Raw genomic sequence first — 27,924 nt, 5'->3', positions numbered from 1 at the left:
ACAGAGTGGGTTAATGCATGTCGATATAGACTCGCTTTGACACTAAACCTTTTCTGGCATTCAGAGCACTGATAAGGTTTTTCCCCAGTGTGGATTCTCATATGCTCAGTGAGATAAGATTTACGCCTGAAACTTTTTTGGCATAATTTGCACTGAGAGTGGTTTCCCCCAGTGTGCATTGTGCAAATTCTGTGAGATAAGATTTATGGCTGTATCTTTTTTGGCACATGTAACTTTTTTCCCCAACTTAGGTTATTTTGCTTTGATTGAGGCGGTTTTGAACACTGAATTTGTTCTCACAGTCCGTGTTTTTATAAGGTGTATTCCTAGAGTTAATATCTCTACGTTTAGTTTTCTCTTGCTTATATGCCACAGTAAGAGTGAACCCGATTTTAGAGTCAGGCTTGTTTAGATAATGTTCCGCATTTATCGCTAAAAGACATTGTGTGTAATCTTCTTAACACTTCAATTAAGCAAAATATTTCTGAAAGCAGCCCTGTAACACCTGTAGAAATATTTCTAGCAGATAATAGTCTTTAGGTTATAGCCTATCCGGCAGCAACTTATTTTGTGACTGAAGATTTTCTCAAATCTATTTGTATAGGTTCTTAGCAATGCAGTGATAAGGTGTTAGTCTGATATTTATTAATTAAACTGATAAGTACCTTTTTGCACTGGTGTAATGGCAGTAACTGAGGGCGTTAGAACGTGCACAGTACTAATGTGGATCACCAGTCGCAGAACATCAGTTCCTTTTACCCTTTCTTTGTTTGGTGTAAGGTTAAGGTTTGTAGTTCTGAAGACGATGATTTATTTACATTACCTATAGCGCAACTGTGCTCATTTAATCCATTTTTATATTGAACAGTTTTACATATCACTCATTCACAGCAGATACTGTTGAGGCGATTTACATAGAATTACAGAACAGTACACAATAAAAAATGCACAATCTGAGATGGTTATGAACACAATAAAATGGTGAATTTTTAAGGTTTTCGCAGGAGTGAGCAGAGTGGGTGGTGGTTTTCTACCCAGAGTCAGATAGTCTCAAACTTGTGTAACTGGTTAAAAACGGTTGTTGAACAAAGGTGATTCTCCAATATTTTGGTTGTTAACGTGTCAGCTTCGGAATCTTCTCTCAGCGTCTTTTCTTTGATGGTCTGCAGAAGAAACCTTTTGTTATAACTTTCTTTTATGCAGTGTGTGCTTCCTCTCTGGAATTACATGATGTTTTAGATGAAGGTTATTCTGTGCACAGATATGGCTTTGCTCTGGGTTAATGAAATACTAAATTAGAGACTTCACTTACAGTATAGTACTTTCCTCAGCTCCCACTTCCTCGCCACACCTAGATTTTGGAAATTGTTTAAACGTAGAATGCTGGATGTCCTTCAGTTTTTCAAAATGATCCTTCTTATGGCACTGACTTCTGGTGCTAAATCTTGCTTTCTTCGTCAGTAATTTCAATCACCTATAGTATTAAAAATAAATAGTTAATACACGAAAATTTCCAAAAATATAATTTACAAGCCAAATCAATGCAGAGTTGCAGAATTTTGAAAATGTTGAGCTGTTTTTCAGACAGAGCAGAGTGTAGAATTGTAGCCTGAGAGTACTTGGATGTAGGAGTGAGGATTTGTAGAATTTTCAACATTTTATTAAGCTCACAAAGGATATATGTACCCTATGGACTTGTAACATAGAATCCCAAAGGCAGAAATTAAAGTCATATTCACTGGCACCAAACAGATATTTAAAAAAGGATACTATTAATTAATTTTTAATGTAGATTTCTGGGACGGGAATTTCCCCTCCATGGACATCAGGCGTTTCCCCCTGCCCTGAGTTACCACCTACTTGTATCTGGTATCCTGACTTTTGAGTTCTGGTCTCTGCCGCACACAAATCTATTGTGTGCTGCGAGGACTATGCCTAGACATATCCCTCGACTATGGTCCAGAGTGTGAATCAAGGGCAATTAAGTTAAGGAGTACTTTCATGTGCTCATTTTATTTCACCTGATTATCAGTTGTTAGGTTTTTCTGCACCTGGATGTACCGGGTGCAGAAAAACAGGACACCATTTTTTTCCAGACAGGAAAATTAGACTGAAAAGACGCACAAGACTCTGGGTGCAGCAGAAGCAGCTAAGACTTATGCTGTTTTTTTACAAACTGGGGCAAACGCACAATTCTTCCCTTTGTCAGACATTTCTTTACCCTTCCCTCCCCTGCTTCACCCATCGCCCTCCAACCAACCACATGCATTTATCTACCACCTGCTTAAACCTAGTGGTAAATAAAAGCAGAAACACACTATGAAATAGTGAATGGCAGGTGGATTGACAAGCAAGCAGAAGAATCTGTTCCTCGTGGCAACTCCCCTGTCCATGGCGTCAAACTTGTGACTGCACGTTACTGGGGTAAATATATCACAAAGTTTTAAAAAAACAATTACATGAGATTTTTCTGCCATCTCAGTACTATGCAACTTCTAACAAGGGACTATGAGAGGTCTTGGACCGGTCCTGTGACCTGGAGGGTCACACCAAGTGTGCCCTCATTTAAGGCAGAGGCTGTCATGGGTTTAACAGCTAGAGCGGTGGTGGCAATGCACCCTGTTGTAAGGATCAATAGCCTGATGAGATCTTTGCATCATGGTCAGTGAAGTGGCGTCCTGCTGACACACCTATGTAATGCTCCATTTCTATGCCTGTGCACAGACTTTGCACTAACATCAAGTGCGTGTTTAGGGTGTTGGTGTGCATAGGATGAATGCAATGTGAGAGTGAGACAGAGTAACCCGCTAGTCTGAGGGACACCCCCACCCCTAAGACTCTCCCAACAGTTCAAGGCAGAAAATAATACTCTACGACAATGTGATTGTTGAGGCCCAGTTGGACAATTGTGTGCTGCCAACCGGCCCGTTCATGGTTGCATTTGCTAAATTCCTAGCACAACAGGGTCTGAATCTACTGGCTTATTGGAAAGCCTGCGTTGGGCTTTTAGCAGGGGAATTCCTGACTACTCTGTGTCAGAGGCCCATGAGGGACTACAACTACTCCAGTGTCGAACACCTGTCTGAGCTTACGCCTGTGGTCCAGCCGGCCACAGTGTGGGCTCAATTGCTGACAGTCAGGCCTCCAAAGGGGATGCACTTACCGACAGGCCAGGTGTGACTGCTACCTTGGGACTGGTGATCTTCGGGCAAAGGCAAAGAAAAGACAGAGTGGGTGCCCTACTGAATGCAGCCCTGCATCCAGGACAAAAGCACTCCACAAAAGCCTGCTGGTGGGTCACTGCTCTCTCGAGTCTTGGGGCGTGCCATTCAAATGCCGGGAAACAGGAAAGAGACCCAGACAAGACTGACTCATCTTGTGAAAAGGTAAGACGCTTACGACAGAGCATATACGCATTGGGGTGACTGAAGTGACAGAACTTCACCTATACTATATTCATGATACTCCTAAATGCCCCTAGAGGGGAAGAGGGTATCAGAACCGGACGCACCTGTCTATTGCACATGGTAGTCTGGCATGCCTGCACCATCCTTTCACCCAGACTGTCCATAAAGTTGATTTTAGAGCCGCTACGCACATAGCAGGGGGAATCTCAGACCATTCGCTGGTGGAGGTGCAACTCGATGGTCAGCAGCCCAGGAAGAAGCGGTGTAAGACCGCGAAACGCGTTGGCATATCTTAAAAAGTTGGAGCAGGAAGCAAGCTGCATCGAATTGCCGGATGGTGGAGCACTGTAGTGTTCTCTCTCATTGCTTTGGAAACTTTGTGTGGAACATAATACACGGCATCCCTGCCGTGGAGAGAGGAACCATCGTCAGTTGGAGATACACCTCAGCCAGCTGACTGAGGCTTTGAAATCGAACTTATCGAGATCATGGAAGCACAGTGCTCGAAATGCTAATGAAACTTGCATCTATGCCCCGACACCTACTAAAGGTTAATATGAAGCTTAAAAATTGAAATGCACATTGAACTTGTTTTTGCTCGCATTCGGGAACTCAATGTCCCATCATGCATTACTAGAAGAGACTTGACATTACACGCCTAATGTGGCCAAGCATGAGTAAATTGAATGGAAATGAAGGTAATGCGTGCCTTTTTGTGTGATTTCAGCAGCCCAGGAAGAAGCGGTGTAAGACCGCGAAACGCGTTGGCATATCTTAAAAAGTTGGAGCAGGAAGCAAGCTGCATCGAATTGCTGGATGGTGGAGCACTGTAGTGTTCTCTCTCATTGCTTTGGGAACTTTGTGTGGAACATAATACACGGCATCCCTGCCGTGGAGAGAGGAACCATCGTCAGTTGGAGATACACCTTAGCCAGCTGACTGAGGCTTTGAAATCGAACTTATCGAGATCATGGAAGCACAGTGCTCGAAATGCTAATGAAACTTGCATCTATGCCCCGACACCTACTAAAGGTTAATATGAAGCTTAAAAATTGAAATGCACATTGAACTTGTTTTTGCTCGCATTCGGGAACTCAATGTCCCATCATGCATTACTAGAAAAGACTTGACAGCACACGCCTAATGTGGCCTAGCATGAATAAATTGAATGGAAATGAAGGTAATGCGTGCCTTTTTGTGTGATTTCAGCAGCCCAGGGAGAAGCGGTGTAAGACCGCGAAACGCGTTGGCATATCTTAAAAAGTTGGAGCAGGAAGCAAGCTGCATCGAATTGCCGGATGGTGGAGCACTGTAGTGTTCTCTCTCATTGCTTTGGGAACTTTGTGTGGATCATATATATATATATATATATATACCTATTTACAACAATAATACACTCATGGCTAAAAATAGAATTAAACCATCCAACTAGTTATCAAAGGAGTTCATAGCATATGTGCAATCCTTTTAGTCTCATATTAGGGCGTTAAAAAGGTTCTGCGTTTTATCCACATTCCATTTAAAAAACGGGAAACAGAGAATACAACAGGGGGGTGGGTGTCATATTTCAGCACTCTAAGTGCATTTTCACAGTTGCGAAATCCCAAATTCCTACAAATAGGTTTCACCCAGCGATTACGTGAAAGCCCATATGCCGGACAAAAGAAGAATACATGGCTTTCATTTTCAAGTGGGTGTCCGCAAGCCGGGCACTCACTACTTTTGTTCACATCCCATTTGCTAGTGAATGACCTGAGTGGCAAACTGCCCATTCTTAGTTGCATATACAACTTTTTCGCTTGGGCTGGATAGATCATATCCAGGAATTCCTCCTTCCTGTACTCTGCTTTTATAATGAGGAACTGAGTTGTCAGTCTGCTGGCTAATGTACTAGCATAAAGAATCATCAGATTATGCTGCCTATACCTATTTACTAGGTCGACCATGGTAAGAGCCGGGCAGGATAACTCCGGAGATTCCCATAGCTCAGAAACACCAATCCTAGCGCAGAAGTTCTTGATGTGGGATAACCATGGGATTTTCTTTGATTTGGATGCAAACCACACCTCCTGCAACTCTGCACGATATGAGGCCAGTTATGGGACAGACCACAGTCTTCTCCAATAAGTGAGTGGCCTCAGGGCCACCTCCTCTTCCACAGGGAGTAGCCCTAGGTCTAACCTTAGTGGGACCAAGGGAGTACTAACAGGTAAGCCAAACACATTTCTCATAAATGAGTGTTCGACCCGTACCAAGCTTTTCGGCCTGTAGTGGCCCCAAAGTTCCGCCCCATATAAGGAGGCTGCTCTTCCTTGTACCCTGTATAGTTCTACAATGGGGGCTGCAGGCTTAACGGCAGATGTTCTGTACATTTTGGTTAGTCCACCCACAGTTTGTGTCAGTTTCAAGGCAGACTTGGCTAGCTGGACATCTCATCCCAGGTGTTCCTCGAGGGTAATGCCTAGATATTCAAAGGTCTTTACTCTCTCGAGGGGTATCCCATTCAGGGCTGGGTTTGGTTGCATCTGCCTCGAAGGGTTGAGAATCATGAATTTAGTTTTAGCTAGATTGATCTACAGACCACTTAACACACAGAATTCTGCGAAGCCATCAAGGATGCGTTGAATTCCTGTGGCTGTTCGGGACACCAGTAGGGTGTCGTCCGTGAACATTAGTGCGGGCACTCTACCTGTGGCTAATCTCGGGGCATCCGTGTCCTTAATGCCAGTGAGATGTTTTATAAGCCCATTAATATATAGACAGAAGAGAGTGGGGGCCAGGACACATCCCTGGCGCACCCCCCTTTGTACTGGGAATCATGCTGACAATTCTCCCGCTTTCCCACATCTCACCTGAGCAAAATTCCCTAAATGCAGCCTAATCAGAACTCCCAGGAGATAGGGTGGCATACCAAGATCGTGGAGAAATCTCCACAATTTTTCCCTGGGGACAAGATCAAAGGCGGCCCGCAGGTCCACAAAGATGAGGTAGAGGCTGCCACCCTCCACACTCACTGATTTCCAATAGAGGACCTGGAGTCGGAAGATCTGGTCACTGGTTGATGTCCCTGTTCTGAAGCCCGCCTGTAAGGTACTCAGGATCTCGTTGTCCTCTTCCCATGTCTGGATTCTTTCCAGAATTATTCTCCCGAATACCTTCTGTGCTATATCTATCAGGCTAATGGGCCTATAATTCGAGGGTTGCAGAGGGCAACCTTTTTTCAGCTCAGTTCATAGGGCTTTATTTCGATAAAAATATCATAAAAGCACACATTATATACAACACATTTACATAAAAACAATTTGTTAGCAATTCATTATTGTTTAAATTCTTAAAAACGTAGACAATAAAATTGTGTTTACAGATTTTAAATTTAACCATGTTTTAAAACCAGATTAAACATTTGGTGTTAGCCTTTTAGCCCTAATGGACCATGTCCATGCTAAAAACTTAGAAAGACCACAAACATAGTGGCCGTGTGTCCGACATTAAAATCCGGAGTGCCTCATTGGAGTGCCTAGTTCCCATAGCTTGGCATATAGGTTTGAGCCACCTTCGTCTTGGGTGGGCATAAGCCGGGCAAGCAAACAGGATATGTAGTACAGTTTCTATACTAGTTTGACAAATAGGGCAAAGAGATGTTGTCTGAGACGGGGTTTCCAGTGAGCAGTTAGGGCGCGCACTGGGAGTGCCCCTACCCTGAATCTAAAATATAATGCCCTGTCATAAGATTTCCATACAATATCTAGATATAGTTCCCGAAATGGTACATCTTTATGCCTTAGGAACTCTTCCGTCAACCTACCAAGAGTTGGGTCAATACAAGTTCTGGTAGCGACCCATTTCCAATAAAGGATCTTAAGGGTCGCTTTCGGGGGAGAAGACCGAGTATCCCAGGCTTCAGTAAGGCCTAGCTTGCCAAGTAAAAATGTAACATCTTTGAGCCATTTTATCTTATGCCATCCCACCATTGTCATAACTTCCTCTACCCCCTTCGCATAATTGGCCAGTTCCGGTACTCGCCACAGCCGGGCCCATAGAAGTAATGGCCGAAGTTTAGCAAGATCACTGATGGGATGACATCCTAGGTCAAGCAATAAGGGAGTCAGCGGGGTGCTCTGTGGAAGGGGGACTTTTAGGAAAGCCAAACACCCCGCCGCCATTACTGGCGAGGTCGCGGGCCACGCCCCTTTGCGAGACCACGCCCCCCGCCCACATTATTTAACGGCGCTGAATCGCGAGCGCTGTTGGATACCACTGCTCCTGAGGCAGAAAGCCGGGAGTGCGCTAAATTGTAATTATTGTAATTGTAATTATTGTTTTTAAACATTGTGTTGATTTAAACTGACCTGATCTTTCCCTCGCTGCCAGACTCAGGGGCCACACCATGCTCCATTCTTTGACCGTGCAGCAGATTGAGCGCTGACACGGGACTTTTAGGAAAGCCAAACACCCCGCCGCCATTACTGGCGAGGTCGCGGGCCACGCCCCTTTGCGAGACCACGCCCCCCACCCACATTATTTAACGGCGCTGAATCGCGAGCGCTGTTGGATACCACTGCTCCTGAGGCGGAAAGCCGGGAGTGTGCTAAATTGTAATTATTGTAATTGTAATTATTGTTTTTAAACATTGTGTTGATTTAAACTGACCTGATCTTTCCCTCACTGCCAGACTCAGGGGCCACATCACGCTCCATTCTTTGACCGTGCAGCAGATTGAGCGCTGACACGGGACTTTTAGGAAAGCCAAACACCCCGCCGCCATTACTGGCGAGGTCGCGGGCCACGCCCCTTTGCGAGACCACGCCCCCCGCCCACATTATTTAACGGCGCTGAATCGCGAGCGCTGTTGGATACCACTGCTCCTGAGGCGGAAAGCCGGGAGTGCGCTAAATTGTAATTATTGTAATTGTAATTATTGTTTTTAAACATTGTGTTGATTTAAACTGACCTGATCTTTCCCTCGCTGCCAGACTCAGGGGCCACACCACGCTCCATTCTTTGACCGTGCAGCAGATTGAGCGCTGACACAGGACTTTTAGGAAAGCCAAACACCCCGCCGCCATTACTGGCGAGGTCGCGGGCCACGCCCCTTTGCGAGACCACGCCCTCCCTAACCGTCCCTCTGCACATATAAAAATGTGCAACTTCAGGACGCGCAGCGGACGAGCGCAGCGGGCACGCCGTTTGCGCGCCGAAGGCGCGCCTAAGGCAAGCCCGTCTGCGCCCGTCCGCGCCAGCTCCGGGCCCAGGGCCAGCCATGATGTCAGTTCACATCCCGCTCATAGACTGTCCTGGTCCAGATCCCAACTAATCGACCTAGGTAAGACACTTTGCACCTCTCCTACACTATGTAACCTCTCTATGTCCTGCCCCTCCAGATTCAAATGTCACAACTGTCCTTTTGCCTTCTCCGTCTACCCAGACTGCTCTCACAATACCACAAATTGCCTGCCTCCTCCCTTGAAAATTTACTCCATGGGATTGCTGAATTGCAGATCTCTACCATGCCACGCCAGTGACATCTGGCTGCTACTATCTACCATGTCTTGGGACTTGCTGTTCCTTACGGAGACATGGATCAAAGATTCCTCCAACCCAGACATATCCCTCGCATTACCTACCAACTACTACCTCACAGGAATAACCCGTGAAGGCTCAAAAACGGGTGGAGGAATTGCCATAATATCAAAGACCCACTTGACAATCACTTCCAGGAAAATTACTAATATAAAGCCCATTGAGGCATTATACTTTTCTATCTCGGACTCCACCACAGCCATCTTTTCAGGAATCCTGGCCTACAATCCCCCTAATACCCCCCAATCAGCCGTCTCGGAACTCCTGGCAGTAACCGCAGACCTGTCCCTCAAACATCCTCATTTTGCGGTATTGGGAGACTTCAACCTCCATGTTGATACAAGTAGCTGTAACCGCGCCACTTCCTTCCTAAACTCTATGCAGAATATAAATTTGACTCAAGGAGTTAAGGGTCCTACTCACGTAGCAGGTCATACCCTTGACCTTATCTTCTCCAACTGGCTGAAGTTAAAAATACTCCCTTCCAAACCCCTGACATGGTCGGATCATTATCTGATCCCATTTGAGGTACTTACAACTCAAACAGTCAAAAAAGAATCAGCCATGAGAACACAAGGCAGAAAATGGCACAAAATTTCATGTAACACCCTAGAGCAATCATATAACAACACTCTAAACCCCCCCCCCCTTCGATCTCAATGTAGCAGTCCTTACATTTAACAATGATCTTATGACTGCCATCGAGAAGGTTGCCCCGCTAGAGAACCTTACTTCCCGTAGACAAAAACCATCAGCCCCCTGGTTTACCTCGGAATTAAGGGAACATAGAAGCCGTTGCAAAAAGTTAGAGCGACTTTGGCGACGGACCTATGACCCCTCTGCCAAGCTGGTATATAGACAGGCCCTCAAGGATTTTAACAAACTTAAACGCAACTCTATGAGTGCCTACTTTGCGAAAACTATTACCAATGCAAAAAACTCCACTAAAACCCTTTTTAACATAATAAAAGAATTCACTAACCCCACTGCCTTAACTACATCAGTCTCTCCCTCCCTAGCATTTAGCGAAGATCTATCTGATTTCTTTGCGAACAAAATTGCAAACATTACAGCTACCATTCGTCAAAACTGTATTGATACTACTGTAGCCCCTATCACGCCCTGCAAGACCACATTTACTAATTTTAAACCACTCACCACGGAGTACGCATTGAACTTATTCCTGAAATGTAAATCAGGCTCTCCACTTGACCCTGCACCGGCCCTGATCATGAATGCAATCGCCCCGTTAGTTATCAACCCCCTACTTGATATTTGGAACTACTCCTTATCTTCAGGCACTGTCCCGTCCGTGTGGAAACAAGCAATGCTAATTCCCATTAAAAAAAAATCAGGCGTCGACCCCTCCTGCCTCACCAACTATCGACCTATCTCACTTCTACCCAAGCCAGCTAAAGTGCTTGAGAAGGCGGTACAAGAGCAGCTATCTCACTACCTTGAGTCAAACTCTCTGCTCCACGATACTCAGTCAGGATTTAGACCAAACTTTAGCACTGAGTCAGCCCTACTTGAGGTATCTGAATCGATCAGAGAGTGCACGGATAGGGGAGAGGAGGCCATGCTGGTTCACCTCGACCTATCCGCTGCATTCGATACCATCTCCCACGACGTATTACTCACTCGCCTACAAGAAGTAGGAGTGAGCGGAACTCCCCTCGCTTGGGTCAAATCTTTCCTCACGGATAGATCTCAACAGGTGATGCTGGGTTCCTTCATCTCTACCAAGAAACCTTTGATTTGGGGAGTTCCACAAGGTTCGGCCCTCAGTCCACTTTTATTCAATGTATATCTAAAACCTCTGGCAAAAGTGGTAGAATCCTGGGGCGTCAGAGTAAATTTTTACGCGGACGACACTCAGTTAGTATTCTCCTTTAAAGACCATTCCGAAAAGTCATTTAACAACTTTAGACTCTGCATGGTGGACATCGCCGCCTGGATGTCGTCCAACAATTTAAAACTGACAAGACTGAAGTCCTTTTTTTAACCAGAAACTTCCCATCTCTCCCAGTCTATGGTGGCCGACTGAGTTAAACCCTCCTCCGGTACCAGTCCAAGCTGCTCGTAACTTGGGCTTCCAATTTGACACTGCTCTATCCTGCAAGACTCAAATTAATAAAGTCACCACATCCTGCTTCACTAAACTCCGAATGATAAAAAAAATCCTCCCATTTCTCCCACCTGATTCACGTAAGACAGTAGTCCATGCCCTTATCACCTCTCACTTGGACTACGCAAATAGCCTTTATGTCGGAGCCCCATCATATCTTATTAAACAACTTCAAACAGTTCAGAACTCCGCGGCCAGGCTAATATATAACATCCCTTATCGTCATTCGATCTCACCCCATCTAATCAAGCTTCATTGGCTCCCAGTAAGACTACGCATCCAATTTAAGTCTCTGATTCTAGCTTTCAGAGAGCTTAATGATCAGGGCCCTACTTACCTGAGACGAAGAATGAAGTTCTCATTGGCGCCAAGAAACCTCAGATCCAACCATCTACGCCTTATGAATTGCCCCCGTTTTCGCCTGGCACGAACGGGAGGAAGGGCTTTCACAATAGTCACCTCTAGACTATGGAACCTCCTGCCCATGGAATTGAGATTCCTGACTTCAGAACCTTTATTTAGAAAAAAACTCAAGACCTGGCTCTTCTCCCTAATCTGACTCATCCTTCCCACTTGCATCCCCTGAACCCTCTGGGGTATGCTATCTAGCGCCGGGACACCTCCGTTGGAGGTAGCTGTGCGCTCTACAAACTACTAAATAAAAATAAAATAAGGGACATTACCAGTAGATCTATATTAGAAGTGCCCCAAAGCTCTGCCCCATACAGGGCAGAACTAACGCCCTTTGCCTTATAAATGTCAATAACAGGGGCTATCGGTCTTGTCGAAGAGGAGCGTTGTTCTTTAAGGAGGGCCCCGTGACTCTCTGTGGTTTAATAGCATTTTACAAAGGTGCGGGGTCCACTGCATAGTATCCGATATACGAATACCTAAATAGTCGATGTAGGAAGGTGGCTACCTGACTATGGTTACCCCAGATTTTTTGCCTGTGTTTAGCTGGTTTTTTGACTTAGTTGACCTGGTTCCCTGCTAATCAGGGCCCCAGGCCATCTGCTCTCTCTGTAAAATGGATTCCATGTACCCTAGGTACATACCACAATTGGAAATGGACTCCTTGTCAGCCCCTGTATAATGCACTATAGGTGCCCAGGGCATAGGAGCCACTAAGGCCTACCAGGGGCTGCAGCATATCTTTTGCCACCCCTGGCTGGTTCTTAAATTGACACAACTGGCTGATCACTCAGCTGGGGTAAGGTGGTGTACACACCCCTTGCTTAGATATAGTATACCTATGTCTAAACCTATATCTGGACACATGTAAACCTGTGAGCCACTCCTATAGGCAGGCCTCCCCAATCCTGGAGGCTGGGTGCATGGTTTTTATGTGAGATGGAGCTCTAGCATGAGCTGAGCCTGTCTGCAGCCGTCGGGAACAAATCCCTAAGCTGTTTCAGGATAATGCCATACCATATACTATTAAGTGCCTTATAATCCTCGCGGTTATTTAGCAACTCTGGTTTGGCTTTATCAAAACATGTCGTGTAAGGTGTCATACGCTTTGGAATACCATCCCCTCGCCAGTTCTGGCGACGGGGATGGCATTCCACCCCTCTAGAGGGGTAAGACATGTTACTTCACTTTAATGCGGTTGATTTCTCCAAAGGCCTTAAGATCCACAAAATGGATGCCTCTGCCACAGACAAATGTCTGGACCCCTGGAGCTGACCGAAACCCAGTCAAGGGGGTCCTGGACAAAGGGTTTCCTGTCACAGGAGGGTGTCACCGCCCTCCAGACAGGAGATAGTGTATTGTAGCAGGGAGGTTTGAAAGAAACCAGACACTGCCTGGGGCGCACAAGGCTGCCCCTTGCATAATCCGGCCAAACCGGTTCTGGGGCACTCCAGCCCTCGTGCCAGGGCGGCCTGGATCAAAGGAAGGGGGTGTATCCACCCACTTCCTGGGTCCCACCCATAGGAGGGGACCTAGCAGGTAATCACGCCCACCAGATTCGAATAAGAGTGGGAGCAGTGCCAATGCACATCAGATTTCCTGGAAGAAACATTTGAAACGATATTCTGGACCCTTCGCCCTCCATCTCAACGTGGAAGCCCGAAGAATCTCCCTTGTGGTCAAGGAGTGACCACCCTGCAGCAGCAGGCACCATCCAGCCCTCGACGTCTACTTAGTTGCAGTTCCCGCCGGAACTCGAGCGACTGAGATCGACGAGATCAAGCCTGCCCAGCTTCTAACAGCCCGATCCACAGTCCATGCAAAGCTGAGACCCGTGGAGGCGACCGGAAGCGTGGGGCACGCCATCTTGAAGTGACCACGAGACGCTGACCGTGCAGCCCACGAGTGACCCTCGAAGCTGCACACCGGGGTTTGAGAAGCCCCCACCCTGAGCTACTCCTGAGCCGAAGTTCAGCCCTCCACACTCGACGAGTGCTGCGTGGGGCCCTTTGGCACGATTTGGCTCAACGCGTTGGCCCGGTCACTTGCCAGCTGGCTTGTGGTCCCTGTGCCGACGAACTACCGAAGAAGATTCGTGAATCTGGTTGCTCCAGATCCACACCAGCTCCCCTGAAAAGGAGCCCCGACTCTGACCTTCCTGGTCCGAGTGAGAAGCAATCTTCCGATCCCGCGTGGATTGCTCTTACCAAGGCTTGTTTGCTCCAAACCTGAAGCCGACTGCACCGACGGTGAGAGCCTGCGTGGGACAGATCGTGACCTGCTCCTGGACGTCGCAGATGCCCCAGAGCCCACGTGACAGCGGAGAGAAGCTCCTCGACGACCACCTGATTGCGCCCGACATTGCCTGGTTCCGTCCTGGTTCCACCCTGGTCACTGCTGAGTGACCCAGACTCTGTCCCCTCTGCTTTCAGGTACTCTACAACTCGAGTCCACCCTTGGACTCCATCGGACACTTCGTCTTCACCCTGCCTGCAGCCCTTTCAGCTCCAAGCACCAAGAGCCTGCGTGTCAAAACCCGACGCCACTTCGACCCTGTGCACCCACTTCCTGTGGGTGAGGTAACTTTGCTCCGCCGGTGTTCCCACACTGGTGCACACCTCTAGGGTCTGTGTGTTAAGTTTTGTTCCTCTAGGTTCAGCGGAAGTGTCCTTAAACTTTAACTATTTGACTTTTACGCACCATTGGTTAACATTGGTGCATGCGTGCGCTTTCCGCACATCTCCCGAATCCCGAGGGCCATTCCCGACTTCAACATTGCTTGTCCTGACTGCTCCCAGCGATTCCCTAGGCCCTAGGCCTAACCACTGTTCGAGTGGCCTCTCTTATACCACTTGTTTAGTATATGGTTTGAGTGGCCCCCCGCCCTCATCCATAATTGTGCAACTTGTATGTTTAAACAGTGCTTTTGATTTAACGCTTGTGCCCCTTTATTCATAAAGAATACTGGGGATTGTTTTTAGTAATAAACACATATATTTTTATAATATATACTTGTGTGGTGTCCTTTCATTTGGTATTACAGGATTGTATGTGGTAAAACAGCTCGCTTAACACGACCTCTTAAGTTAAGCCTTTAGGCTGCTTAGTCCATGCTACCCCTAGGATAGCTTGTCTAATAAGGTTGACTTACAACCAGACACCATAAGGGATTGTTTGGTCAGGTAGTAGGTGGTTCCAGAATTGGAAACATCCCCTACCAGGCCAACTTCTCACATTGGTGAGCAGCGGTGCGGATTTGAGCTTGCTGTTGTTTTACCATTGCAATCTTTATATCAAATTGAAAGATCACATCAAGTACCTCTAGGTACATATAAAATCAAAAGCTTAGCATATTAAGTTCTACTGAACTTAGTAGTTGTAGGTTGAAGGGAGTAGCACACCCCTGACTACAACTCACTAGCAAGGTCCAGTAGGAAAACACTTAGTGTAGGTAAGTGCACCACTTACACCTCACTAGTAACCATGTCTGACACAGGAAAAGCCTCAGGGTCTACTCCTGTGACAGTTGACCCTACCCAGGCAACTTTTGGATATGACAAACTAACCCGCAGAGACTTGATTGCCTTGTGCAAAGCAAGAGGGTTAAAAAGGGGCAGAAGCCCCACCTGCCTAATCCTGGTAGAAATCCTAGAACAGGATGACTTAGAGAAGGCAAAAGCAGCTTCCCTAGACACAGGGAACCCCCCTGTAGTTGATCCCCCTGAAGAGGAGGATGATGATGACTTGGATGAGGACTCAGAGGTTGAGGACTTAGAAGTACAGGATCAGGGTAGCCAGGTTCCAGTTGGTAGGCTTAGCCAGGCCAACTTGGACCTACTGGGGAATGGAGAGGGCCAGCACCTCCCCAGAACCCAACATGTGATTCTCCCAGGCAACAGAAGAGTGAGATCTCCCTCAGGGGACTCTCATATTTCTAGTGCCTCCAGAGAATCAGAGAGAGGCATGACTGCTTCTCAGAAGGCTGAGCATAGGGCCAGAATGAGGGCTGTCCAACTCCAAATAGAGAGGGAGGAGGTAGCCTTGGCTCAAGCTAAACTTAGCATGGCCCAAGCTAAACTTGCCTTGGCAAGAGAAAAAAAATTGTGTGGCTTAGATGCCACTGGTGGCAGCAATATTCCTAAAGAGAAACCCAGGTCCTATGATAGTAGAAACCTGACAAAGATTGTGCCCCCCTTCAAAGAAGGGGATGACATCCACAAATGGATGACTGCTCTTGAGAGAGCCTGCATGGTACAGCAGGTTCCTGAGGAACAGTGGGCAGCAATCTTATGGTACTCCTTTTCAGAGAAAGGGAGGGACAAGCTCCTCACTGTCAGACATGAGGATGCAAACAATTACAAAGTCCTGAAGAGTGTTCTGATAGATGGGTTTGGCTTAACCACTGAACAGTACAGGTTCAAGTTCAGAGACACCCAGAAGACACAGACTCAGGACTGGACTGATTTTGTAGATTGTGCTACTAAGGCTCTGGAGGGTTGGCTACATGGCAGCAAAGTACATGACTTTACAGGATTGTATAATTTGATTATGAGGGAGCAGATCCTAAGTAATTGTCAGAACCAGCTCTTACACCAGCACCTGGTAGACTCTGATCTGACCTCTCCCCAAGAATTGGGAAAGAAGGCAGACAAATGGGTCAGAACCAGGATTAGGCCTAAGAATCAGGACAATAACCAGAAGAAGGAGTCTACCAAGCCTCAAGATAAGGGTGGGGATAAAAGTAAAGAAAAGACTTCCCCAGGGCCCCAAAACTCCAAGGATGGGGGTGGGTCCCAAGACACTTCTTCCACTGAGAAAAAACCCTATTGTTATCCCTGTAAACAGGTGGGGCATTACAAAACAGACAGCTGTTGTCCCAAGAATAACAATAAAGAAAATATACCTCCAAAGCCAGCTTCAACACCTCCTGTTACTGTCAGCAGTAATCCCCCAGGAAGTGGAAGCACACCCAGGAATCTGGGTGGGTTTACTTTTGGAAATCAGGTGGACCCTGGCCTATCCAGGTCCCCATCACCCAATGATCTTGTTTATGAGGCTGGCATGGGGTTTGCCAACTTCTCTGCTTGCCCAAATACATTGAGCAAGTATAGACAAGAACCCATCATCAATGGTTTGAAAGTTGAGGCTTTTAGAGACACAGGGGCTAGCATCACCATGGTGGCTGATGGCATAGTCCCCTCTAAGCAACTTCTACCTGGTGCCACATACCAGGTTACAAACATTGATGGAATCCAAACAAATCATCCCATGGCAGTAGTAAGTCTCAGCTGGGGAGGTGTCATTGGCCCAAAGAGAGTGGCAGTGTCACCAAACTTGCCTGTAGACTGCCTACTTGGTAATGATTTGGAGATCTCAGCCTGGGCTGAGGTTGAACAGGAAACCCATTCTAGAATGGTGAATTCCAATGGAAAGGTTAGTGGGGCTGTAATGGCTAAAGCCCCAATTCAAGATGTCCTTCCTGAAAAGGTTGGTAGGGCTGAGAAACTCTCTGCCCCATCTTTAGCAAAAGCTCTTCCTGAACAGAATAGCAAAGCTGTTATGATAACAGCAGAAACCCAAACTGAGTCTCCTCCTGAAAAGGTTGGTGGGGCTGTGATGGCCACAGCCCAAACTCAAACTGACACGTGTGTTGTGAAACCTGAAATGATGGATAACTCCACACAAACTGAGAGCATGGAGGAGGAAGAGAAATCTCCCCCTCACCAGACTTTAGGACAGGATCAGCCTCCTCAGGGAACTGATCTTACCCCTGATGAAGGAACTGCCCCAGAGGTGGTTGGGCCTAGCCTGACAGAACCTCTGATGTCAGTGGAACCTTCTCAGGTGGGACCCAGTCTGGAGCAGGTAACCTGCCCCTCTCTACCTTGCCTTAGCCAGCCCAGGGCTGCAGAGGACAAGAAGGACAGTGAGACCCAGAGGGCCCCCTGTCAAATAAAGCACCCCCATCAAAAGATTAGGTGCACCAAAACTAGTAGCCCTAGTAAGGTGAAAACTTTAAAAACTCCTGAGGGAGCCCCCTTAAAAACAGTTAGGGACCTCCCACAGATGGATTCTGTTGGGCACAGCCAAACCTGGGACCCAAAGGGCCCAAACCTGAACTGTCCCTCCAGCAAGCCAAACAGAGGGACCCAGCCTCCAGCTTTAGGTAGCCAGAGGTTGACCCTGAGAGCACAGTGCAACTCAGTTAAAGAAAGAAAGGCACACATGGTGGAAGATAATTGGAGGAAGCTAAGCCCTAAATTAGTAGAGCCTCACTTCAATACTCCATATCCAAACCAGCCTTTAACTTTGCATAAACACACCCAAGGTAGTGATTCCCTATGGTGGAGACCCTCTAATACCCAAAGGGTGAGGGACTGCTTAGTGGACCATGAGACAGGGGGTACCCATGCTAGTGCAGGTACTTCCTTATATGGCCACTCAGGCAATATAGGCTTACCTGGCCAAGGATAGCCTTATCTCCTTTCGTTTGGGGGGGGGTTATGTAGGAAGGTGGCTACCTGACTATGGTTACCCCAGATTTTTTGCCTGTGTTTAGCTGGTTTTTTTACTTAGTTGACCTGGTTCCCTGCTAATCAGGGCCCCAGGCCATCTGCTCTCTCTGTAAAATGGATTCCATGTACCCTAGGTACATACCACAATTGGAAATGGACTCCTTGTCAGCCCCTGTATAATGCACTATAGGTGCCCAGGGCATAGGAGCCACTAAGGCCTACCAGGGGCTGCAGCATATCTTTTGCCACCCCTGGCTGGTTCTTAAATTGACACAACTGGCTGATCACTCAGCTGGGGTAAGGTGGTGTACACACCCCTTGCTTAGATATAGTATACCTATGTCTAAACCTATATCTGGACACATGTAAACCTGTGAGCCACTCCTATAGGCAGGCCTCCCCAATCCTGGAGGCTGGGTGCATGGTTTTTATGTGAGATGGAGCTCTAGCATGAGCTGAGCCTGTCTGCAGCCGTCGGGAACAAATCCCTAAGCTGTTTCAGGATAATGCCATACCATATACTATTAAGTGCCTTATAATCCTCGCGGTTATTTAGCAACTCTGGTTTGGCTTTATCAAAACATGTCGTGTAAGGTGTCATACGCTTTGGAATACCATCCCCTCGCCAGTTCTGGCGACGGGGATGGCATTCCACCCCTCTAGAGGGGTAAGACATGTTACTTCACTTTAATGCGGTTGATTTCTCCAAAGGCCTTAAGATCCACAAAATGGATGCCTCTGCCACAGACAAATGTCTGGACCCCTGGAGCTGACCGAAACCCAGTCAAGGGGGTCCTGGACAAAGGGTTTCCTGTCACAGGAGGGTGTCACCGCCCTCCAGACAGGAGATAGTGTATTGTAGCAGGGAGGTTTGAAAGAAACCAGACACTGCCTGGGGCGCACAAGGCTGCCCCTTGCATAATCCGGCCAAACCGGTTCTGGGGCACTCCAGCCCTCGTGCCAGGGCGGCCTGGATCAAAGGAAGGGGGTGTATCCACCCACTTCCTGGGTCCCACCCATAGGAGGGGACCTAGCAGGTAATCACGCCCACCAGATTCGAATAAGAGTGGGAGCAGTGCCAATGCACATCAGATTTCCTGGAAGAAACATTTGAAACGATATTCTGGACCCTTCGCCCTCCATCTCAACGTGGAAGCCCGAAGAATCTCCCTTGTGGTCAAGGAGTGACCACCCTGCAGCAGCAGGCACCATCCAGCCCTCGACGTCTACTTAGTTGCAGTTCCCGCCGGAACTCGAGCGACTGAGATCGACGAGATCAAGCCTGCCCAGCTTCTAACAGCCCGATCCACAGTCCATGCAAAGCTGAGACCCGTGGAGGCGACCGGAAGCGTGGGGCACGCCATCTTGAAGTGACCACGAGACGCTGACCGTGCAGCCCACGAGTGACCCTCGAAGCTGCACACCGGGGTTTGAGAAGCCCCCACCCTGAGCTACTCCTGAGCCGAAGTTCAGCCCTCCACACTCGACGAGTGCTGCGTGGGGCCCTTTGGCACGATTTGGCTCAACGCGTTGGCCCGGTCACTTGCCAGCTGGCTTGTGGTCCCTGTGCCGACGAACTACCGAAGAAGATTCGTGAATCTGGTTGCTCCAGATCCACACCAGCTCCCCTGAAAAGGAGCCCCGACTCTGACCTTCCTGGTCCGAGTGAGAAGCAATCTTCCGATCCCGCGTGGATTGCTCTTACCAAGGCTTGTTTGCTCCAAACCTGAAGCCGACTGCACCGACGGTGAGAGCCTGCGTGGGACAGATCGTGACCTGCTCCTGGACGTCGCAGATGCCCCAGAGCCCACGTGACAGCGGAGAGAAGCTCCTCGACGACCACCTGATTGCGCCCGACATTGCCTGGTTCCGTCCTGGTTCCACCCTGGTCACTGCTGAGTGACCCAGACTCTGTCCCCTCTGCTTTCAGGTACTCTACAACTCGAGTCCACCCTTGGACTCCATCGGACACTTCGTCTTCACCCTGCCTGCAGCCCTTTCAGCTCCAAGCACCAAGAGCCTGCGTGTCAAAACCCGACGCCACTTCGACCCTGTGCACCCACTTCCTGTGGGTGAGGTAACTTTGTTCCGCCGGTGTTCCCACACTGGTGCACACCTCTAGGGTCTGTGTGTTAAGTTTTGTTCCTCTAGGTTCAGCGGAAGTGTCCTTAAACTTTAACTATTTGACTTTTACGCACCATTGGTTAACATTGGTGCATGCGTGCGCTTTCCGCACATCTCCCGAATCCCGAGGGCCATTCCCGACTTCAACATTGCTTGTCCTGACTGCTCCCAGCGATTCCCTAGGCCCTAGGCCTAACCACTGTTCGAGTGGCCTCTCTTATACCACTTGTTTAGTATATGGTTTGAGTGGCCCCCCGCCCTCATCCATAATTGTGCAACTTGTATGTTTAAACAGTGCTTTTGATTTAACGCTTGTGCCCCTTTATTCATAAAGAATACTGGGGATTGTTTTTAGTAATAAACACATATATTTTTATAATATATACTTGTGTGGTGTCCTTTCATTTGGTATTACAGGATTGTATGTGGTAAAACAGCTCGCTTAACACGACCTCTTAAGTTAAGCCTTTAGGCTGCTTAGTCCATGCTACCCCTAGGATAGCTTGTCTAATAAGGTTGACTTACAACCAGACACCATAAGGGATTGTTTGGTCAGGTAGTAGGTGGTTCCAGAATTGGAAACATCCCCTACCAGGCCAACTTCTCACAGTCGAATACGGTGACCCTCTCTAGGGATACATGGTTTAGTACAGGGGGGCGCCCAATTTTTTTCGGGGGGTTCTACACCAGAAACTTAGTCTTGTCAGTATTTATTACTAGGCCACGTTGGATGCAAAAAGCCTGAAAGTTATCTAGGAGGCCTTGAAGGCCCACTGGGGTCTTAGATATTAGGAGCATATCATCGGCGAATAATTGGGTAGGGATACGCTCCCCCGCCAGGGATGGAGCATCTGATGGTTTAAGTAGCAAGTGCTCAACCACCCCATTCACATACAGTGAAAAAAGGGTCGGGGTAAGGGCACATCACTGGCGGACCCCTCTCCCCACTGGAATCCTATTAGATTTCTGCCCCTGTGTACCCCACCTCACTTGCGCGAAGTTTCCTTCGTGAAGCCTTACTAGAATAGACAAGATGTTGGGTGGAATCCCCATGTCTGACAGCACCCCCCATAAACGTCCTCTAGGCACAAGGTCGAAGGCAGTCCTTAGATCAATAAAAGCAAGGTAAAGGCTGCCTTTGCCTATAACAACCACTTTCCAATGAATAAGTAGTAATCTAAAAGCCTGCTCTATAGTGCCTGTGCCCGCTCTGAAGCCCGCTTGATAGTTGGAGAGAATCTCATTGTCCTCAGCCCATTGCAGAATTCTTTCAAGCACCGCCTTCCCCACAACTTTCTGGGTGGAGTCTAATAAACTTATTGGGCGGTAGTTGGAAGGGTCGTTCCTCTGGCCCTTTTTATAAATAGGGACGACCTCGGCCCCCTTCCAGGACTCAGGAATGGCGGCACCCTTGTCAATAGCAGTCAATAGAGTATGAATAAGCTTCCCCCATTTCGGCAGGTTAGAACAAAGCAAGCCCCCGGGAATACCATGAGGGCCAGCTGCTTTTTGGGGCACAATGCAACTAATTGCGTATTCAACCTCCTTGACTGAAAAAGGAAATTGATTATTCTCTCCGGGTACTACTTAAGAAATGCATGGAGCGGAATCACTAGGAGCTTCTGGCTGGCAAGAATACAACTTAGAAAAGTGGTCAAACCACACCTGGTCAGTGATGTTACAGGTAATAAGGTCGCTGTCAGGCCTATTCCTCGCTCTTATAGTGCTCCAGAACCGGCCTGCATCCCGCCCTGCGCTAGCCTCTTTTAATGTTTCCCAATACAGGTCCTCCCACACCCTTTTGGCGTTAGTTACCGCAAAAAAAGTACTCTTTCCTGGTGTACTGGATCAGAGGTTGTGACTTCATCTTGACAGCCTTAATTAATGCCAACTTCTTCTGCCTACAATCTGTTGTATACCAGCCCTGCTTTGCCTTAGGCCTCTGGGGCCCTTTTGCCCTGCCCCCACATGTTTGTACCAAGAATAAATTTCCTATGGACTTTGTGGTATCCTGGAATACCAACGTAGCCCGGGAAGGGTCTGGATGCTCCAGAAGGGACACTTCCATCTCGCTTAGTGAGGCTGCTGGACCTTTGCTTCATCTAAGGCAACTTTGCACCACTTGAAGCGCCTTCCGCAGTTAGATGGAAGAACTTCTGAGGTGGACTTTACTTTGCTTGGAGGCAATAAGCCACTTTGGCATGGCCACAGGTGCTTTAGGCTCAAAGACAGCGAGTTGTGATCGCTGTCTACAGTTGGTTATATTACTATATCCTGAATATATTTCCAAAGTGTAAAACAAGGAGAATATAGTCAATCCTTGACGTATGATTGGGCCTATTGTATGTGTGGGCACCTAAGGGATCTGAGGCGGTTCTGCCATTTGCTGCTCTTAACCACTTGGCTGCTAAGGGGTTGAGGCCCTTCTCATGATATTTCCATTGAAATCAATGGAAAGTCCATGACGAGTTACCCTTGTCATTAGCGGCGAAGAGGTTAAACCATATTCCAGCATCAGCGCATTGAGCTGGATCGCCCTCTGCGTACATTTTGTTATTGGTTTGATCGCTAACACTAGTATGCCCTTCCTAGAGTCGTCCTCAGTAAGATCAAGGATGTCTTCTACTGCAAGGGGCTCGAATGTGCAGTTAAGGTCCCCCGCGACCAATACATGCATGCCACTACCACAATCTCTAATAGATTTTTCTAGCAATGCTACTGTTGTGGAAAAGGAACAGCCTTTAGTGCCCCTGGCATATATATTAAATATATCAAGAAACCTCCCCCTGCCTGGGACTCTTATTGAGATCCCAAGAATGTCTGGCGAACTGCACTGCTTTTTTGTGATACTACATCCCAGGGAGATGCTCACCCAGATGAGTAGTCCGCCCGAAGGCCGACCCCTCCCTGTGGATGGCAAAACTGCGGGTATAAAATACGTGGTGTAGCCAACCTTGTGGTTAGGTTCCATGCTCCAGGTCTCTTGGAAGATACAAATTGTGTGGGACTAGCATTTGTTTGCTGGGTGTCATTACCACTACCCGAGCCACTGCTCACTGGGATGGTAAGAGATTCTTCCAAAAGGTTGTCTAATAATTCCTGGAAACTCTCATCAAGAGATGGGCATGAATCCTTGGGAATGTCGGGTGCAACATTAGGTACCTTGACATTGGCATTCTTGCCCTTTGATGTGCAGGGTTTGGCAGGTACCTTCTTAGATTTACTCCCTCCTGTAATCCCTTGCTATTACTCACAGTTGGGTGTGCCTTGGCGGCGTATTTCGACCTACACCTTGCTAGCTGCCCTCTAGTTGTAACACAAGGCCTATCACTATTCGCACTTGACTGTGAGCCAGGGACTGAATTAGTGCTAGCTGGCATATTACAGCACCCTTTATCATTAGAGACCACTGCCTCAGACGGGAAATCATCAATGGTCACATCTTGGAAAATAGGAGGGGTCAATGATAGCCTCGCAACAAAAGGATAAATATCCGAGGATAAGTTACCCACCGTAGGGGCTACATCCTGAGATGTTGAGGTATGACTACATCCAGGGAGAGCGACAAAAGAAGGTCCTAGTAACGAATCCTGGGAATTAACAGAAAATGTTGACATATTAGCAAGGGGTAAAGGGGGAACAGAACTAAGAGGTAACGAGAGACGGCGCTCTGTGTTCTCTATGGCATTTGCCACCACCCGATGGTCTTCTGAAGCTTGTGATCTATAGCTGTCAGGCTAGGGAGTTGGGGTTTCACAGCCTCCTTTTGCTTAGGGGGAGGGGCAGGCATTGCGGGGTTACGCCTCACCATTTTTTATTGCTATAACAGCCAAAGTGGAAGATGCAAGAAAAAATGGAGTACAATCAACAAGTGCCAAACATTACCTATCAAAATACCCCACAACAAAGAACGCTCTGATAGACAACAGTCGATACCAGCAAGCGAATAATACAGTTTAAAACACTAGCTAGCTAGAAGCAAACATCCAGGAGCCCAATCAAATATAACAAGAAATACCTAGAACGCAAATGAGCAGAGTCAAAGGGGGTGGCCCAGCCCGGCCTCACACGGCCATTAACGGCCAAAAACGGTCCCGCCCTTGTCACGGGCTTCTCCCGGGACGCTCCCGCATAGCGGAATGGGCGTAGCAATTAATAGACGTGTGCTGGGGGCGGTGACAAGCCCCGTCACAGGTGCAGGCAGCCCCAGAGCCTTCTGGGGGATGAAGTCCAGATGGTTATGCTGGGCGTTGGGGATTGTTTACTAGCAGCCAGCAGGTAGATCACGGCGCAGCGGGTCCTAGCACACGACCCCGGTGCTTCTCAAAGTTGGCCCAAAATCTGCAGTAAGTTCCTCCCTGGACGGAAAAGCACTCCTGGACGCAGCGGCCTTTTTTAAAAATAGGGACTATCTCTCCCCCCGCCAGGTCTCTGGTGGGTCCATCCCTGTTAAGATTGTATTAAACAGGACACAGAGATAGGGGGCCCATATTTTCGGTTCTGACCGATACAAGTCCCCGGGGATTTTGTCAAGCCCCGGGGCTTTGTTAGGCAGTAACTTAGCAATGGCTGATTCCACTTCTAGTATCGATATCTCCTGGGCCCCCCCCAGTCGATACTCGTGGAGGAGGCTCTGTGACACCGATATAGGATCGGTACAAAAGGGGGTGGTGATGGACGGAGCATCTGAATCAATGAAACACTCACACCCAGTCAAAAGATCGGGGTTTAATCCATCACTGTTCTTTAGCCCACTCTGCCACCCCAGTTCAGACATGGCTATATGCAAATCAGTCTGACCCTGTGCCTCATGGGAACAGTCCAGCCCGAACTGCCAAGCCATGTCTTCCCTGGACCGGAAACAAGCTTCCGAGGACCGGTTTCTGGCATTCCAGCCGTCTTCAGCCCGGCTTGCTTGAATCCAGTGGCAAAGTGAGCAAGGGATAAATAAATGCCTAAATGGGTGTTTTTTGTGTAAAATTGATTGGTTAACTGACTTATTAAATGTATCTTAGTGAATACATATATTAGCGAGTAATGTTTAAATATTTAAATATCTGTATCTGTGTCTCACTTTGTGTATAAGTGGCTGCATGGGTTGGTGAGTAGCTACATGAGTGTGTATATGGGTTATTAGTTGTTTTTTTGAGTATCAGTATCAGTGTCTGTATGGTTCGGTGGGGGGATATTACTTAGAGCACAGATGCATGAATGAGTGACTCACTATTTGTATGTATTTTGAAGACAGCATGTGTGCAAGACTGTATGGGTGGATGATTTTGTGTATGGGTGGGTTAGTGAGTATGTGTTTTTATAATTGATTGTTTAAGAGAGTAAATATGTTTCCGTTTCTGTAGAAGTATGTGTAGTGGTGTGTATATAGCAGTATAATCAAGTAAATGGTTTTTTGATAGTTTATTTGCATGTGTGAATTTGTGTGTGAGTAACTATATGGATGAGTATTAGTGTGTAACAGGATGTATAGGTGTATGAGTACATATGATGAGTAAGTACATGCATGAGTGACTATATAGAACTGTTGGTGAATGAGTGGATGTGTATGTAGATGTTGGAATTACCTAATAAGTTGTTGTAATTGGTATTGGTTTCTCCTTTTTTAAGAAAATGTTAGTTTCTATTTTTGAATGTGTGTGTCAAAGGTTATTTTATGCTAATAGGAGGTCTGCCACTTTGTCACAAGGATGTTGTCATCAGTGATGTCATTTGAGATGTCATCAGTGATGTCATGAGTGATGTCACTGACCATGTCATGAGTGATGTAATATGTGACGTCATCAGCAGTGCATTGCACGCACAAGTTATAGTGAGTCCAACTAACTATAACGTGGGAATTTCAATGGTTTTATGCGAGTAAAATTTCCACCTAACTATAACTGGTGTGAAACCTATGTTTTTTTCAGTGAATATATATATATATATATATATATATATATATATATTACCTACTGGCGGTCGCCAGTAGGTATATATAGTTAGGATTTTTTCTCTATGGGTTTTTTGAAAATTCTATGTCTAATAACTTTGGCGTTTGTGGACGGAATCGGCTGAAATTTTCAGGAAAATGGCACATTTTGTTTCTGAGCAGCCCTTGAAAATTTGGGGGGGGTTCGTCCAGTGGGGGCCGAGAAAAAAGGGGGGTCCCAAAACGTGTTTTTAACATTGAGTTTTCCATAGGGCGGTTGGCCTCACTTTTAGCCCGAACGGCTGAATGGATTTGCACGAAACTTGGCAAAATTGTAGGGACTGGTAGCCCGATGTGCCTTTTGTAGGTCTCAATATATGTGCTCCAGTGGATTTTGAGAAATTAACGTTTAAAAAAAGATATATATCTGTAACAGCGGACCGGTTAGCGCTCTGGTTCGCGGACTTTTCGCGCAACGGAGCTTTGCGAAGCGAAGCTGATTGGTTCTCCGGCGTCTGTCAACATTCCAAACAGTCCGTAGCGGCCGCCATCTTGTCTCTCGGTAGGATCGAGAGACAAGAGGAGGTCAAAACAAAGGGGGAAATAACTATAAGGGGGCATAGTAGATCCTCGCTGACCCCCTAGGTTTGATGTGGAGGTTTTAAAAGGGCCCCGCGGGGCAAAAAAAAATAATAATAATAATAATCGAACGGCTGAATGGATTTGCACGAAACTTGGCAAAATTGTAGGGACTGGTAGCCCGATGTGCCTTTGCTAGGTCTCAATATATGTGCTTCAGTGGATTTTGAGAAATTAACGTTCAAAAAAAGATATATATCTGTAACAGCGCACCGCTTCGCGTACTTTTCGCGTTACGGAGCTTTGCGAAGCGAAGCTGATTGGCTCTCCGGTGTCTGTAAACATTCCAAACAGTACGTAGCGGCCGCCATCTTGTCTCTCGGTAGGATCGAGAGACAAGAGGAGGCCAAAGCGAAGGGGCAAATGACCATAAGGGGGCATAGTAGATCCTCGCTGACCCCCTAGGTTTGATGTGGAGGTTTTAAAAGGGCCCCGCGGGGCAAAAAAAATAATAATAATAATAATCGAACGGCTGATGACCATAAGGGGGCATAGTAGATCCTCGCTGACCCCCTAGGTTTGATGTGGAGGTTTTAAAAGGGCCCCGCGGGGCAAAAAAAAATAATAATAATAATAATCGAACGGCTGAATGGATTTGCACGAAACTTGGTAAAATATTAGGGACTGGTAGCCCGATGTGCCTTTGCTATGTCTCAATATATGTGCTTCAGTGCATTTTGAGAAATTAACGTTCAAAAACAAGATATATATCTGTAACAGCGCTCCGCTTCGCGGAGATAAAATTATATGTGTATTACCTAGCTGTTGCTAACACCAGTTAGCGACGGCTAGTAGGAGATAGCGACCATCTTGGGTCCCACTTTGCATGTGAGTGATATTTATCACTAATGACATGCAAAGTGGGCATGCCAAGATGTTAGCGACTGGAAACAGTCGCTAACATCGCTATCTCCTATTATCAACTTTTGGAAATATTCGAGATAAGCGCGAATATCTCCAAAAAGTAACAGCTGCCCTGAGCAGTTCTTAGCCATGTTATCCAATGGGAGGTGGATAACATGGCTAAGAGCATTAGCTCGGTAATGCATGAATATCGCGGAGTTTTCAGCGACATTAATGCATTGCGCTAGTTTTTTATCGTATTTGCGATAAACCTTGATAATAGCAAGGTTTATCTGCGATAATTTCTGACGGTAAAAAAATCGTTGCTAAGCATCGTTAGGGATAAATATCGCT

General features: G+C 47.1%; 1 long non-coding RNA gene across 2 annotated transcripts in view; it reads right to left on the bottom strand.

Annotated features, from left to right (window-relative positions):
• Positions 1-827: 827 nt before the first annotated feature.
• The window catches only part of LOC144808011 (uncharacterized), a 134,156-nt gene continuing 107,059 nt past the window's right edge, over positions 828-27,924 (bottom strand). The window contains exons 4-5 of one of the 2 annotated variants that reach the window (XR_013606565.1): positions 1,313-1,474; positions 828-1,217 (exon numbers count right to left, since the gene is read on the bottom strand). This is a non-coding gene — a long non-coding RNA (uncharacterized LOC144808011). The remainder of the gene's footprint in view (positions 1,218-1,312; positions 1,475-27,924) is intronic. The other variant, XR_013606566.1, reaches the window with a different exon arrangement.

Source organism: Lissotriton helveticus, chromosome 1_2, assembly GCF_964261635.1.
Source record: "Lissotriton helveticus chromosome 1_2, aLisHel1.1, whole genome shotgun sequence".
Taxonomy (NCBI): Eukaryota; Metazoa; Chordata; class Amphibia; order Caudata; family Salamandridae; genus Lissotriton; species Lissotriton helveticus.
Note: the sequence above shows the minus strand (reverse complement) of the source record. Positions and strands in the feature narration are given on the sequence as shown.